A 14,888-nucleotide genomic window follows, 5' to 3' on the forward strand; every position below is an offset into this window, starting at 1 on the left:
TCCTTGATCTGACACCACTCCAGCAGCGTGATCTGCACCACCTCTGGATCAAGTTATCCCAGGCTATATGTCTTACCGTATTTCAGCAGGGCTCTGCGGTGCTGCCACGCACGCTGCAACATGTGCAGATTCCAATTCCTGCGTGTCGAAACATCGCATTTACGGCGTTTAACTGCCAGACCCTAAGACTTCCGGAGTGATGAAAGTTGTTGAGCTGCTGTGTGCGCACGATGGAAGTGAGCACATAGCGAGCGTGCCCACTGCACAAGGCCATGTAGGCCGTGATGGTGTTTTAAAAATTGCTGGCGAATTCGGTTCAACACGTGAGCCCTAAAAGGCACGTGTGTCACATTGCCCTGAGGATGGCCCGCAGCCAGGTTTGCATCATTGCCGCACACGGCTGTTAAGTCACCAACGTAGTCCGCTCCGTCAATTTGTACTCCGGTTGCCAGGTGACAACGTGTTCCTTTCATGAATAGTGCTGATGATGTGAGAGTAGTCGATGCCAGCGGCGCAGGTGGACGCAGGTTATGCTCACCCACTGGGCTGCATTACCTTGACAGATGCAGAATCTCTGGCTGAATGTAGCTGGTGGGTATCTCACAGATGAAATACCATCATTCAGCTACAACCAATGGGAAGACACCACACCCTTTTTTATGCCCATCCTGTCTGCAGACCACTGCCAGACATAGCTATGAACCTCTGGTTAATTTTACCCCCAGTTCAGTTTTATGATTTTGTGTGCTTGTTACCTGACTACTTTTCCTGCTTGCTGTTTATGTACCTTGTTGGCCGATACGCATTTCAACTCTGCTTGTTTTCTGATTCTTTCCTGGCCGTCCCATTCTGTTCCTGTTCCTCAATTAATGTTTTGACCCTGCCTGACTACTATTCTCTGTAATAGCGGTGTGACTCACATTTCCCATACATTTCAAAGTAAAGCTTTGACCGCCTGATGGCATTGAGCTCTGCTGCCAGCATAGTAAGGAGGTGTGTGGTAGTCCTTGTGCGCAGTTGCAAGGAAGGGTGGCCTGACCACACAGGGTTTGCGCCAAGGTAGAGGACCCACACGAGGTTGAAGAGGCAGAAGCAGTGTATTAACTTCTACATACAGAACAAGGATTGAAACAACTCGTGGGGACGGCAAGACTTGTACAGCAGACCCTTCTCCATCTCTCACCATAGTTTGCCAGTGCCCAGTCAGTGACATGTAATGACCCTGTCTATGCTTACTGGTCCAAGTATCTGTGTTGAAATGCACCCTGTCGCACACAGATTTTCTCAAGGAAGTGGTGATGTTGTGTGCGACATGCTGGTGTAGCGCGGGCATGCTTTTCTTGGAGAAGCAGTGGTGATTGGGCATGTGGTACTGGGGCACAGCGACAGACATAAGGTCTGTAAAATCCTGTGTGTCCACTACGCGTAAAGGCAGCATTTCGGTAGCCAACAGCTTACAGAGGGATAGAGTCAACCACTTAGCTTTGTCATGGGTCGCAGTAAGTGGCCTTTTATTTGACCACATCTGAGGGAAAGAGATCTGGCTGCTGTCTGTAGACGGTGTTGAGTAGGGTGTCCCTGGAAAAATGCAGGTTTGTGAGAAAAGTGCAGGCGGAGACATGATGTTGCCTTCATCTTGCCTTCAGATCTGTTCATCTTGTATCATTTTTAAAAAACACATCAAGCAAGGGTTACTCCAAGCGGAGTCTACCTTTTTTCCCAACATTGGGCACACAGACACCCCATCAGTGGCAGCACTTGTGCCCTAGTTGCAAACAGGATGTTTTGATTTGCATCAAGCACATTCCAAATCCACAAGCATTTACTCTCCCCAGGATGACACAGGGGTAGTAAATTCCTTCTGGATCCATGACTTGTTCATTTTGATGAACGTCAGTGTGTCCACATTGTCACTGGACAGACGCGTGCGCTTATCTGTCAGCACACACCCAGCAGCACTGAAGAAGACACGTTCAGAGACAACGCTGGCAGCTGCACACGACAAAATCTCCAAGGCGTAACTGGAGAGCTCTGTCAATTTTTCTAGATTTGAAGCCCAAAAGGAGCAAGGCTCCATTTGCAAAGTCATTGCATCGATGTTCATTTCGAGATACTCCTGTATCATCCTCTCCATCCGTTGACTATGTGTCAGACTTGTTGTCTCTGGTGGCCTTGCAAAGGAGGGTCTAAAAAAATTATGAAAATATTCCATAAAATTGCTGTTACCAGCACCAGATACGGTCCTACTGGTACGGGTAGACTGTTGAAGATGACGATGCCGTCCCATGTTTGTCAAGTTACAACTGGGAGAATCACTCCCTTCACCTGCACGGTTGTTTGGTGTAAAAGCCGAGCTAAGATCGAGTAACAGCTTATGCTGATACTCCAGCATACGTGCGTCCCTTTCTATGGGTGGAATTATGTCACAAAATTTGGACTTGTCCCGGGGATCTAATAGTGTGGCAAGCCAGTAGTCATCATCACTTCTAATTTTGACAATCCGAGGGTCATGTTGGAGGTAGTGCAACAAGAAGGCACTCATGTGTCTTGCGCAGCCATGCGGACCAAGTCCACGCTGTGTTTGTGGCATAGAGGTGCTAACCGTTCTTTCTTCCTCTGACATCTCCCCCCAACCTCTTTCAACTGAATTTTGACCAAGGTCTCCCTCATCCGCTGAGTCTTCCATGTCCATGGACAGTTCGTCCTCCATATCTTCATGTCCTCCTGCACCTTCCTCAACATCTCGCCTGCTACCATGCGCCCTTGTTGATCCCTGTCCCCCATGGTCCCATGCCTGCCGCGTTGGTGATGATGAACGTCTGGACCTTGGTGATGTTGTTGTGTCTTGCGCATATGAATCCTCCTGTAGTTCCTCCCCTTCCTGTTGTCCCACCCCCTGACTCCGAATAGTGTTTAGCGTGTGCTCCAGCATGTAAATGACTGTAATCGTCATGCTGATAATGGCATTGTCAGCGCTAAACATATTCGTCGCCATGTCGAAACTGTGCAGAACGGTGCATAGGTCCTTGATCTGAGATCACTCCATCAGGGTGATCTGCCCCACTTCTGCATCTCGTTGGCCCATCATGACGTATTGCACCAGGGCTCGCCGGTGCTGCCACAGTCGCTGTAACATGTGGAGAGTTGAATTCCAGCGTGTCGCCACATCGCATTTCAGGCGATGAACCGGCAGGCCGAAAGACTTCTGGAGCGATGCAAGTCGCTCAGCTGCGGCGGTTGAACGGCGGAAGTGAGCACTGCAGACAGTTTACGTGCCCTGGTCAGAAGGCCATCTAGGCCGGGATAGTGTGTTAAAAATTGCTGGACAACAAGGTTCAACACGTGAGCCATACAAGGCACGTGTGTCACCTTGCCCAGGCGAAGGGCCGCACCCAGGTTTGCAGCATTGTCGCACACGGCCTTACCAGGCTGCAGGTTGAGTGGAGACAACTATTTATTAAACTCGGACCGCAGAGCTGACCACAACTCCTCAGCTGTGTGACTCTTATTCCCAAGACATGTCAAGCTAAAGACCGCCTGATGCCGTTGCGCTCTGCTGCCAGCATAGTAATGAGGGGTGCGTGATTCCTTCTGCGCAGTGAGAACGCTGGTGGCCTGACCAGGCAGGCTTGGGGCGGAGGTGGAGGACCCAGATGAGGTGGAGGATGCAGAAGCAGTGGCGGAACTTGGACAGACAGAGGATTGACACACAAGTCGTGGGGACGGCAAGACTTGTGCAGCAGACCCTTCACCATCTATCAACATAGTTACCGAGTGCCCAGTCAGCGACATGTAACGTCCCTGTCCATGCTTACTGGTCCAAGTATCGGTGGTGAAATGCACCCGTTCACACACAGAGTTTCTCAAGGAAGCGGTGATGTTGTGTGCGACATGCTGGTGTAGCGCGGGCACACCTTTCTTAGAGAAGTAGTGGCGACTAGGCATCTGGTACTGGGGCACAGCGACAGACATAAGGTCTCTAAAATCCTGTGTGTCCACTAGGCGGAAAGGCAGCATTTCGGTAGCCAACAGCTTACAGAGGGATAGAGTCAACCTCTTAGCTTTGTCATGGGTCGGAGGAAGTGGCCTTTTATTTGACCACATCTGAGGGACAGAGATCTGGCTGCTGTGTGTAGACGGTGTTGAGTAGGGTGTCCCTGGAAAAATGCAGGTTTGTGAGGAAAGTGCAGGCGGAGACATGATGTTGCCTTCATCCAACGTAGGTGCTATCGATGTCTGAGAGAGCTGTACACACTCACTTGTTTCCCCTTCCAAACCAACTGACGACCTACCAAGCAAACTGCCTGTTGCGGTTACAGTGGTGGAAGTTTTGCGTGGAAAAACAGGTGTGACAGCTGTCCCCACAGTCCTAGAAGATGAAGAGCGCGCGGATGCACTGGAAGGGGCGGGCGGTGGATGGTTCGCTCCGCTAGGCCGCATTGCAGCACAGTGAGCTTCCCACCGGGACCTATGATATTTATTCATGTGACGATTCATGGAAGAAGTTGTCAAACTGCTGAGGTTTTGACCTCTACTAAGAGAATCATGACAAATTTTACATATCACATGATTTGGGCGATCTTTTTCTATGTCAAAAAAGGAACAGGCTAGGCAAGGCTTAGAGGCCATGCGACCTGTTGATGCACCCCGAATAATGCTCATAGGCAGAGTGGTGGCTGAGGATGCAGTTGTAGACGTGCTACCAGTGCTCCGACTCTGTCCAGGAAGGCGCAAGGTAATTTCGTCGTCGGTTGCATCCTCCTCCACCGCCTCTGTTGACCTCCTCGAGTGCCTGACTGGGGGTTGACAGTAGGTGGGATCTAGAACTTCATCATCAATTGTTGTGTTTGCACTACCCTCCCCCTCAGACCGAGCCTCTTCTTGCCCTGACCGAATATTTAAGTTGTCATCCCAATCGGGTATCTGCGTCTCATCTTCATCAGTATGTTCCTCATTGCCTATAACCACAGTTGTTGGAAAGGCAGCATTTTGGTAGCCAACAGTTTGCATTTTATGAAAGTCAACCTCCAAGCCATGTCATGCCCTTCTAAAAGCATGTATAACACAGCGAGGGGACTCCAACCACAGTCTCCCTCGTTGCCACTCACTGGGCCACACACACCCCACTTGACTGGCATCGGTTGAGCTCCCTTTTGAAAAAGAAAAAGATGCTTTGCATGAAGCACTCTCAAAAATACGCGTGCCTTTCCCGTCCCCTGGCTGACCCAGGGGAAGAAAAGTCCTCTGAGAGCCATGACTTGTTCATCTTGGTTCTTTTAGAGACACAGCGAGGGGACTCCAACCACAGTCTCCCTCGTTGCCACTCACTGGGCCACACACACCCCACTTGACTGGCATCGGTTGAGCTCCCTTTTGAAAAAGAAAAAGATGCTTTGCATGAAGCACTCTCAAAAATACGCGTGCCTTTCCCGTCCCCTGGCTGACCCAGGGGAAGAAAAGTCCTCTGAGAGCCATGACTTGTTCATCTTGGTTCTTTTAGAGACACAGCGAGGGGACTCCAACCACAGTCTCCCTCGTTGCCACTCACTGGGCCACACACACCCCACTTGACTGGCATCGGTTGAGCTCCCTTTTGAAAAAGAAAAAGATGCTTTGCATGAAGCACTCTCAAAAATACGCGTGCCTTTCCCGTCCCCTGGCTGACCCAGGGGAAGAAAAGTCCTCTGAGAGCCATGACTTGTTCATCTTGGTTCTTTTAGAGACACAGCGAGGGGACTCCAACCACAGTCTCCCTCGTTGCCACTCACTGGGCCACACACACCCCACTTGACTGGCATCGGTTGAGCTCCCTTTTGAAAAAGAAAAAGATGCTTTGCATGAAGCACTCTCAAAAATACGCGTGCCTTTCCCGTCCCCTGGCTGACCCAGGGGAAGAAAAGTCCTCTGAGAGCCATGACTTGTTCATCTTGGTTCTTTTAGAGACACAGCGAGGGGACTCCAACCACAGTCTCCCTCGTTTCCACTCACTGGGCCACACACACCCCACTTGACTGGCATCGGTTGAGCTCCCTTTTGAAAAAGAAAAAGATGCTTTGCATGAAGCACTCTCAAAAATACGCGTGCCTTTCCCGTCCCCTGGCTGACCCAGGGGAAGAAAAGTCCTCTGAGAGCCATGACTTGTTCATCTTGGTTCTTTTAGAGACACAGCGAGGGGACTCCAACCACAGTCTCCCTCGTTTCCACTCACTGGGCCACACACACCCCACTTGACTGGCATCGGTTGAGCTCCCTTTTGAAAAAGAAAAAGATGCTTTGCATGAAGCACTCTCAAAAATACACGTGCCTTTCCCGTCCCCTGGCTGACCCAGGGGAAGAAAAGTCCTCTGAGAGCCATGACTTGTTCATCTTGGTTCTTTTAGAGACACAGCGAGGGGACTCCAACCACAGTCTCCCTCGTTGCCACTCACTGGGCCACACACACCCCACTTGACTGGCATCGGTTGAGCTCCCTTTTGAAAAAGAAAAAGATGCTTTGCATGAAGCACTCTCAAAAATACGCGTGCCTTTCCCGTCCCCTGGCTGACCCAGGGGAAGAAAAGTCCTCTGAGAGCCATGACTTGTTCATCTTGGTTCTTTTAGAGACACAGCGAGGGGACTCCAACCACAGTCTCCCTCGTTGCCACTCACTGGGCCACACACCCCCCACTTGACTGGCATCGGTTGAGCTCCCTTTTGAAAAAGAAAAAGATGCTTTGCATGAAGCACTCTCAAAAATACGCGTGCCTTTCCCGTCCCCTGGCTGACCCAGGGGAAGAAAAGTCCTCTGAGAGCCATGACTTGTTCATCTTGGTTCTTTTAGAGACACAGCGAGGGGACTCCAACCACAGTCTCCCTCGTTGCCACTCACTGGGCCACACACCCCCCACTTGACTGGCATCGGTTGAGCTCCCTTTTGAAAAAGAAAAAGATGCTTTGCATGAAGCACTCTCAAAAATACGCGTGCCTTTCCCGTCCCCTGGCTGACCCAGGGGAAGAAAAGTCCTCTGAGAGCCATGACTTGTTCATCTTGGTTCTTTTAGAGACACAGCGAGGGGACTCCAACCACAGTCTCCCTCGTTGCCACTCACTGGGCCACACACACCCCACTTGACTGGCATCGGTTGAGCTCCCTTTTGAAAAAGAAAAAGATGCTTTGCATGAAGCACTCTCAAAAATACGCGTGCCTTTCCCGTCCCCTGGCTGACCCAGGGGAAGAAAAGTCCTCTGAGAGCCATGACTTGTTCATCTTGGTTCTTTTAGAGACACAGCGAGGGGACTCCAACCACAGTCTCCCTCGTTGCCACTCACTGGGCCACACACACCCCACTTGACTGGCATCGGTTGAGCTCCCTTTTGAAAAAGAAAAAGATGCTTTGCATGAAGCACTCTCAAAAATACGCGTGCCTTTCCCGTCCCCTGGCTGACCCAGGGGAAGAAAAGTCCTCTGAGAGCCATGACTTGTTCATCTTGGTTCTTTTAGAGACACAGCGAGGGGACTCCAACCACAGTCTCCCTCGTTGCCACTCACTGGGCCACACACACCCCACTTGACTGGCATCGGTTGAGCTCCCTTTTGAAAAAGAAAAAGATGCTTTGCATGAAGCACTCTCAAAAATACGCGTGCCTTTCCCGTCCCCTGGCTGACCCAGGGGAAGAAAAGTCCTCTGAGAGCCATGACTTGTTCATCTTGGTTCTTTTAGAGACACAGCGAGGGGACTTCAACCACAGTCTCCCTCGTTGCCACTCACTGGGCCACACACACCCCACTTGACTGGCATCGGTTGAGCTCCCTTTTGAAAAAGAAAAAGATGCTTTGCATGAAGCACTCTCAAAAATACGCGTGCCTTTCCCGTCCCCTGGCTGACCCAGGGGAAGAAAAGTCCTCTGAGAGCCATGACTTGTTCATCTTGGTTCTTTTAGAGACACAGCGAGGGGACTCCAACCACAGTCTCCCTCGTTTCCACTCACTGGGCCACACACACCCCACTTGACTGGCATCGGTTGAGCTCCCTTTTGAAAAAGAAAAAGATGCTTTGCATGAAGCACTCTCAAAAATACGCGTGCCTTTCCCGTCCCCTGGCTGACCCAGGGGAAGAAAAGTCCTCTGAGAGCCATGACTTGTTCATCTTGGTTCTTTTAGAGACACAGCGAGGGGACTCCAACCACAGTCTCCCTCGTTGCCACTCACTGGGCCACACACACCCCACTTGACTGGCATCGGTTGAGCTCCCTTTTGAAAAAGAAAAAGATGCTTTGCATGAAGCACTCTCAAAAATACGCGTGCCTTTCCCGTCCCCTGGCTGACCCAGGGGAAGAAAAGTCCTCTGAGAGCCATGACTTGTTCATCTTGGTTCTTTTAGAGACACAGCGAGGGGACTCCAACCACAGTCTCCCTCGTTTCCACTCACTGGGCCACACACACCCCACTTGACTGGCATCGGTTGAGCTCCCTTTTGAAAAAGAAAAAGATGCTTTGCATGAAGCACTCTCAAAAATACGCGTGCCTTTCCCGTCCCCTGGCTGACCCAGGGGAAGAAAAGTCCTCTGAGAGCCATGACTTGTTCATCTTGGTTCTTTTAGAGACACAGCGAGGGGACTCCAACCACAGTCTCCCTCGTTTCCACTCACTGGGCCACACACACCCCACTTGACTGGCATCGGTTGAGCTCCCTTTTGAAAAAGAAAAAGATGCTTTGCATGAAGCACTCTCAAAAATACGCGTGCCTTTCCCGTCCCCTGGCTGACCCAGGGGAAGAAAAGTCCTCTGAGAGCCATGACTTGTTCATCTTGGTTCTTTTAGAGACACAGCGAGGGGACTCCAACCACAGTCTCCCTCGTTTCCACTCACTGGGCCACACACACCCCACTTGACTGGCATCGGTTGAGCTCCCTTTTGAAAAAGAAAAAGATGCTTTGCATGAAGCACTCTCAAAAATACGCGTGCCTTTCCCGTCCCCTGGCTGACCCAGGGGAAGAAAAGTCCTCTGAGAGCCATGTCCACATTGTCAGTGGACAGACACGTGTGCTTATCTGCCAGCAGACCCACAGCAGCACTGAAGACAGGTTCCGAGAGAACGCTGGCTGCAGGACACGACAAGATCCCCAAGACGTACGTGGCGAGCTCAGGCAATTTATCAAGATTGGAAGCCAAGAATGAGCAGGGCTCAAGTTGCACATTAATGGAATCGATGTTTCCTTGCATATACTCATATATCTGTGTGTCCTCCTCTTTTTCCTTGTCCAGCTGTTTTGTTTTCGCATGAGTATATGTCCTTGTCACTTTCCAATGTGTTTGAGTTGTTTGTCACCTTTAGGACACCTTTGAGGGTGTTTTCTAGGTGTTTTTCTGTGTTTGTGATTGCCTGCCATTGTTTCCTATTGGCTCGAGTTCGGTTCGTCGAACGTTCGACGAACCGAACTCGAACGGGAGGTCCGTTCGGCGAACCAACCTCGAGCCGAACCGCGACCGGTTCGCTCATCTCTAGTCATGATAACACTTGTACCATCTTTTCATTTAGATTCCACCTACAATTATTTACCGATTCCAGTTCTGAAATAGGCTTTCATGATCTACTCACTAGAATTCTCAAGTGCATAAGGTACTGAGACATATACATGTTCACACCATTATAAAGAACAAAGTATAAACATTGAGGTTTTTCTCACACCCATGTTCCTGTGTTCTTTGATATGATATGTGTTCATTTCCTTCACTATATAGGATTGCAAGTTTTCCATTTGTACCTTAATGGCAATGACGCTATACAATTGAACACATATCATCCTGTTATCCATATAGGTGTGTATTTACCTGCTTGACTATTTTTGGTTGTTTGATCCAGAATGTTTCTCCAGATAGGTCATGTGGAAATTTTCTTTCCTCAGTACAAATGTTTTCACTATGGCTTTGGAAAAATTTTTTGTATGTGCATCATGGTCATTTGACCCATTGTACTCTCAAGTAGCAATATATTGTACTGTTATGTTGTACTATGTACTAATTACGTGTTTATATGGTTTTGTAACCCTTTATGATCTTAGATAACTTTATCCTTGATAAAGACCTAAAAACAAGGTCGAAACGTTGGATGAATTATCCTTTTGCACAAATAAAGAATTTTCAGCATTCCAAGAGTTCTTTTCTTACGTTATTGATCACTATAGTGTGCCAGAGCTATTTCTATTGAATTGACTCTTATTTTTTCTGAGCACCTGCTATATACACAGTGACCCAGACATATTCAAGTTTCATTCAGAAGGCAGAGGGAAGCCTTAGCAGCTGAGCCTATATCTTGGCTTGTGAGCATTAGAACAGGCCGGCGATTACAGGGTAACATGAAAAATGTCCAGCTTGCATTATGACTAGAACATGACAATATCCTTTTAAGTACTAACCTATGATGCGTTCCTAAGCAGTTGATGTTATATGTTCTACATTTCATTTTCTGCATACTTTACAAGTAGTAGAATTTGCTTTGATATAGGCAACTGGATTTTCACAATGAAAAGGCAAAGGATAACGCCCGAAAAAGACGCCATACATTATGTCAGTGCCATCACTGACAAACCTGGATTGACCATGAAATACATCAATCCCCTTAAAGGTGAGTTAAAACAAGTTTTAACTAAATTGCCTTAATATTGTCATGCATTAGAATGACTGTCTTAGGTAATGATAAATATTTTCTACAGGAAGAGGAGTGTTTGCTGAAACTGAAATCGAAAAAGGGAGTTTTGTTGCAGAATATCGAGGCGAGCTCACGTATGCACTTACGATGGTAGACAACTACTCGAGATTTATGGTTGTGGTACAAGTCAAAGATCTAATGGCCCATACTGCAGCGAAGGTCTTCCAAGCACACTTATGCAGACCTCATGGCTACTCAGAGAGAGTCCTCACAGATCAAGGCACAGCCTTTGAAGCGGAAATCTTCAAGGACTTCTGCAGCTTTTACCGATGCAGGAAGATGCGCACTACACCCTACCATGCTCAAACCAATGGTTATCAACCTGCTCAGGACTTTACCCCATATTCCAGATGTGGCCTTACAAGTGATTTATAGAGGGGTAACAATACGTTGGGATCACCGGATCTAATCTCCCTTTTTATACACCCTAAAATCTTGTTTGCTTTAGAATAAACAATAACATCATAAAGGTATAGCAGTACCGTTTCAAAGTTTCGGTGTCCCAAGCAGCATTCCATCAGCCTCTGGAAGGTTCCTGGCAAATTGCACAGCTCGAAGGGCATGCTTTTGAACTCGCAGAGACCCATCGGGGTGGCAAAGGCGGTCTTCTCCCGGTCTGCCTCAGCAACGGACACTTGCCAATAGCGACTAGTGAGATCAAGGGTAGAAAAATAATTTGCAGTTCTCAATGCAGCTAGCTATTCCTCAATACAGGGGAGTGGTGCTGTCCTTCTTCTTTAACAGGACCAACGGAGCTGCCCAGAGGCTACAACTGTCACGGATAACCCCAGCCTCCTTCATGTTGCTCAACATGTCCTTGGTACACTGGTAATGTGCAGGTAGTTTTGGCTTATATCTCTCTTTGATGGGTGGGTGTGCACTTGTGGGGATGTAGTGTTTGACCCCTTTTATTCTTCAAAAGTCTAGCGGATGTTTGCTGAAGACTTGCTCGTATTCTTGCACTAGCCTGTAGACCCCCTTCTTGTGATGTGAAGGTGTGGAGTCAGTGCCTACGTGTAATTCCTTACACCACTCCTCTGGCTGACTTGGTGAGCTGTCACTGAATGGGTGGGCTGAAGCAATGGTGGATGCTGCTGTTTGGATAGCATGTGTATCTACTGAGAACAGCTTATCAATGGTGGCAAATCGGAGCAGCTTAATCTCTTGCTCTCCGCAGTTCAACACTCTCATGGGCACTCTTCCCTTCCATATTAATGAATAAAACTATGATGTAAATAGCATATAGATACCCCACAAATGCAGATAAAAGTAGGTTATGGGAAAAGGGGGAAGAGAGAAACAGGAAAATAGTGGAATAAAGTATACCTTCCAGGTGGGAGAGGAAATGGCAGCACAGCCAGTGGAGGTGAAGCAAGGGGAGCCTGCAACTAAAGAGTTGAGAGCGTTATCACATGGTGACTGAGCCTGATTGTAACAGGAGCATAGAGGTGCCGATCCTGTCTTACCTGTGTTGGTGTAGAAGTGGGTGTCCTGTGGTGGAGTCAGCTATGTGCAGTGGTGGCCGTGGGTTCTTTTATGTGCGACCGTAGTAATAGCTGCGCCCACTTCCTGTATGGGAGTGGAATGCAGTGAGGGTAATGGAACGCACGCCTGCGCATTTGTGTTTAACGTCGCGCATGTGCAGAACGGAGAAAAGGCTGCGCTCACTTCCTAATGAAAGGGAGTGAGACGCATCTGGGAAGGGAAGGGAAAAGATTAGGGTTTGGGGATGATGAAAGGGCTTTCTACGGGCAAGGATGGCAAAGGGTGGCAGTGACGGAAAGTCAGGCAGCCTGTCCTGTCCTGTCCTGTCCGTCCGTCTTTTTGTATCATGAATTGGAAAGACTGCAAGGGGGAGGGGAGGTGCTTGTGTCCAAAAGGAGGAGTTATTCAGATTCATTGCAGTGGGCGGCGGCTGCAAAAAGCACCATTCTTCTTGTTTTTGCTCTGCAAAACAGCCTTTTCAAGGGTTGGCTTGGGTGACAAAATGTCTTCTGTAGGCGTGGGTTTGTCTCCCTCTCCCTAAGATGTGTCCGGTATAGGCCAGGGTGCCACTCAAGGCCGTAACCAATTCGGGTTATAGCTTCTCGGCCTTTTGGCTAAGATCAAGTGTAGTTTCGGAGGACGCTACCTTGGTCGGTACTGGAAGGTGCCTGGGATTGCACGTCTGCCGGCCTTGAGGAAGTGTGTGCGCCTTCTGGTGACACATAGCCCTCTTGTGCCTGGACGGTTCCCAGGCAACGGGAGGCGATCACCTTTGTTATTTTGAAGTCCTACTGATAAACAGAAAAAAAAAAAAATTAAATCTGTTCTTATCAGTTTAATATCTGATACGTCCCCTCTCTGGGGACCATATATTAAATGGATTTTTAGAACAAGGAGATGGAAAAAATCTTGCTCTGTCCACTCCACGCATTGACCTGGTATTGCAGTACCTCCAGGACCGGTGCACCCCTTCTTAACCCAGTTTCCAAAAGCAGAACTCAATTCACCTGATTCAAATGAGCCCCATTAGTGAATTGAAAGAAAGCAAAAACTTTATATGCACCTCAATTTGGCCAATTCACTTTTCACACTTTCACCCTTTTTTTTATCTTTCACACCTTTTACTTGCTTTATTGATGCAAAAAGCTGTGCCAAATAGCAAACTCATCTCCACTCAACTTGACCAACTCTGCTATGTCCCGTGCAGTATCTTATTCTCAGTCTTATCTAGATCATTTGCAATTGAATAGAATAGATCCCTTTTGGCTGCTTATGACTGTGTAAAATATGTAGCTTTACTGGGCTGGGATGAGAGAATCCATTGAAGCATGGTGTAGGGATTGTGGTTCCTGTGTGCTAAGAAGAGAGGCTGGCACCAGCCAGAAAGCCCCATTGCAGCCAATAATCACTTAATAACTTTTTCAACTTGTCATCATATGGGAGGCCTTCCATTCCTTGTAGTAGTCTAGTTGCCCACCTTTGAACTGACTCTAACTTCTGAATGTCCTTATTAAAATGTGGAGCCCAAAACTGGTTCCCATATTCCAGATGTAGCCTTACAAGTGATTTATAGAGGTGTAACAATACGTTGGGATCACGGGATCTAATCTCCCTTTTTATACACCCTAAAATCTTGTCCCAAGCAGCATTCCATCAGCCTCTGGAAGGTTCCTGGCGCATTGCACAGCTCGAAGGGCATGCTTTTGAACTCGCAGAGACCCATAGGGGTGGCGAAGGCGGTCTTCTCCCGGTCTGCCTCAGCAACGGACACTTGCCAATAGTGACTAGTGAGATCAAGGGTAGAAAAATAATTTGCAGTTCTCAATGCAGCTAGCGATTCCTCAATACGGGGAATGGTGCCGTCCTTCTTTTTTAACAGGATCAACAGAGCTGCCCAAAGGCTACAACTGTCACGGATAACCCCAGCCGCCTTCATGTTGCTCAACATGTCCTTGGTACACTGGCAATGTGAAGGTGGTATTGGCTTATAGCTCTCTTTGATGGGTGGGTGTGCACCTGTGGGGATGTGGTGGTGGACCCCTTTTATTCCCCCAAAATCTAGCGGGCTTCCCACCGGTAACCCGCTCCCCAGCTTGGATGGATGCTGAGGGAGCCCCTTTTGCCCGCAGGCTCTGGCCCTGGGAACTGTAGCCTTGGCGGTGACTGTGCTTCCCTCTACGGTGTGAGCTGTTGCCTTCAATCGGGTCTTGACTGCTGGGAAACCCTGGAGGTTCCTGTCGCTAACGGATTTGACCGGTTTTACGGCGACTCCTAGCCTGGTCGGGGTCCGTAGGCCCTGCCGGATGGTGCTGGCTTCTCTTCACTCCCCGATCTGGTACCGGCGGGCCACCGCCCATCCCCGGTCCGTACGGTTCACTCCAATCAGCCTCTCCTGCAGAAGGTCACCACCGTCTGCCAACCTTGCTGAGTGCCCGGGCCACACACACGGACACGGTCAATCTCCTCTCCTCTTCACTTCTCTAACTCCAAAACTGATCTCTAATCTGACTCCTTTTCCCGCCTCCAGGACTGTGAACTCCTCGGTGGGTGGGATCAACCGCCTGGCCCACCCCCTGGTGTGGACATCAGCCCCTGGAGGAAGGCAACTAGGATTTGTGTTTAGCTTCGGTGTGCCTAGCCGGAGTGTAGAGCGTGTTGGTGTAGTACCTGTGACGACCTGGCTTGTCCAGGGCGCCACATTCCCCTATAGTAAAA

General features: G+C 48.9%; 1 pseudogene; it reads left to right on the plus strand.

The window, feature by feature from the left end:
* The first annotated feature begins 12,938 nt into the window (after nucleotides 1–12,938).
* On the plus strand, nucleotides 12,939–13,145 carry LOC142261066 (U2 spliceosomal RNA; annotated as a pseudogene).
* Nucleotides 13,146–14,888: the final 1,743 nt, after the last annotated feature.

This window comes from Anomaloglossus baeobatrachus, unplaced genomic scaffold (genome assembly GCF_048569485.1).
Source record: "Anomaloglossus baeobatrachus isolate aAnoBae1 unplaced genomic scaffold, aAnoBae1.hap1 Scaffold_207, whole genome shotgun sequence".
NCBI lineage: Eukaryota > Metazoa > Chordata > Amphibia > Anura > Aromobatidae > Anomaloglossus > Anomaloglossus baeobatrachus.